The sequence below is a fragment of the Cucurbita pepo genome, unplaced genomic scaffold (genome assembly GCF_057944985.1).
Source record: "Cucurbita pepo subsp. pepo isolate OVF unplaced genomic scaffold, ASM5794498v1 scafford_55, whole genome shotgun sequence".
NCBI classification, from domain to species: Eukaryota; Viridiplantae; Streptophyta; class Magnoliopsida; order Cucurbitales; family Cucurbitaceae; genus Cucurbita; species Cucurbita pepo.
The window spans coordinates 75001-77500 of NW_028257960.1; positions in this window are offsets into that span (position 1 = coordinate 75001).

Here is a 2500-nt window from a genome sequence, read left to right on the forward strand (position 1 = left end):
CAAAAACATAGGGCTGGCCCAAGGATGGCCCAATGGCGTCACCACAACGTCACACGCTCAACGAGGTTCATGTTGGACGCCTGAAGGCATCTAACTCCCACCCCACCTTGCATGTTTTGTCGTCGTACCAGCCATCAACCATCCTCAAGTCAGCCCAAGTTAGAAGGCCACATTCCATGCTCAACAAGTCTCATGTCGCACGCCCAAAGTCATTTGACACCGCCTCAGAAGCCATGTTCCGCCACCACGCAGCCTTCAAAACATAGGGCTAGCCCAAGGAAGGGAGGCATACCACAACAACGTCCCACACTCAACGAGGTTCATGCCGCACGCCCGAAGGCACCCGGCTCCACCCCACCTTGCATGTTTCATCATCGTACCAGCAGCCATCCACAGTCCTCACACCAGAGATTCCCAGTTAGAAGGCAACATCGCAACATTCCGTGCTCAACGAGGCTCATGTCGCGCCCAAAGGCACCCGATTCCGACCAGCCGAACATGTTCTGGCACCAACGCCTTCAAAACATAGGGCTGGCCCAAGGCTGGCCAAGCATCACCACAACGTCACACACTCAACGAGGTTCATGTCGCACGCCCGAAGGCACCCGACTCCACCCCCACCTTGCATGTTTCATCATCGTACCAGCCATCAACCATCCTCAAGCCAGCCCAAGTTACAAGGCAACATCGCAACATTCCATTCTCAACAAGGCTCATGTCGCACGCCCAAGCGCACCCACACGGCCTCACCGCGCAAGTTTCGCCACCGCACCGCCACCGTCAACCACCCTCGTCCGCCGACCCACCACCCCAACGCCCCAAGCATATGCCCATGTGCGGCGCATAGTGCTTGGGGGGCGTGGGGGTGGCGGAAGATATAGGGGTACCCCCGTGCCCAGCCCCATGCAGACTAGTCACCCCCCTATATAGTACATTTTGAGGCATTTTTGGTCTGCCAGGCCTAGATACGATTTTTCTGAGCGGTCATACGGTCAAATATCTCAAGTTTTAGAATGTTTTTTCCAATGAACTCAATTGATTCATGAATTGGACATTCTAATGGAACTAGAAATCAAGTTTCATAATTTTTCAACCAACAATTTTTTTTAATGAATTTTTAAATATTAAATAATAAGAAATTAGAAAAAATAACTAGAGTGGTCAAAAAAATCTGAAATTTTGTGGTAATCATTCTTTCATGTTGCTTAGCTCCCAGAAAAAAATTTACAACAAACTGACCACTCCACATGTACTTTCACAATTAATGGGTGATGGATGGGGCGCAGGCACGGGCGCGCGCGCAGCAGAGCGGGGGCGGGGCGGGACGGGGCGCGCGCTCGCGGGAGCACGCTGGCGGGGCGGGGCGGGGGCGCGCGCTCGCGGGAGCACGCTGGCGGGGCGGGGCGGGGGGCGCGCGCGCGCGGGGCGAACGCTGGCGGGGCGGGGCGGGGGGGCGCGCGCGCGCGGAGCACGCGGGCGGGGCGGGGACGGGGCGCGCGCGCGCGCTGGAGCATGAGGGCGTGGCGGGGCGGGCGAGCGCACGGGGGCAAGCGGGCGGGGCGCACGCGGGTGGGGCGGGGTGGGGGCTGGCGAGCGCACGGGAACGTTCCGACACTGCCCCACCGTGCGCGTTCCGCCACCGCACCCCGCCGTCAACCGCCCTCGGCCTCGACCACCACCCCGACGCCCCAAGCATATGCCCCTGCGGCGCATAGTGCTTGGGGCGTGGGGGTGGCGGAAGATATAGGGGGTACCCCCCGTTCCCAGCCCATGCAGACTAGTCACCCCCCTATATAGTACATTTTGAGGCATTTTTGGTCTGCCAGGCCTAGATACGATTTTTCTGAGCGGTCATCGGTCAAATATCTCAAGTTTTAGAATGTTTTTTTCCATGAACTCAATTGATTCATGAATTGGACATTCCAATGGATCTAGAAATCAAGTTTCATAATTTTTCGACCAACCAATTTTTTTTTAATGAATTTTTAAATATTAAATAATAAGAAATTAGAAAAAATAGCTAGAGTGGTCAAAAAAATCTGAAATTTTGTGGGAATCATTCTTTCATGTTGCTTAGTTCCCAAAAAAATATTACAACAAACCGACCACTCCACATGTACTTTCACAATTAATGGGTGATGGTTGTAAAAACGCGGTCATGGTTGGTGTCTTAGTGTAATGTATTTGCTCTAGTATCAAAACTCTTCATTTTATTGTTTTAGACAAGCAAAAGAAAAAATAGTTAAATTTGACGGGTGTCACTCTTTTCTTAGTTCCAAAAAAAAAAAAAGCATTAAAAATGAACATTCACTTTTCACGGGTATTGGGTTTGATGATATTTTTATAGTCCAAGGCTTTATACACGTTCTTACTTTCCACGGATGTTAGGTGTGATGAATTGTTGTAGGGGCTAACCTTCAAGGCTTTATACGTGTACTCACGTTTCATAGGCATTGGGTATGATGTTTTTTTTATGGAGGTAACATCCAACACTTTTGAT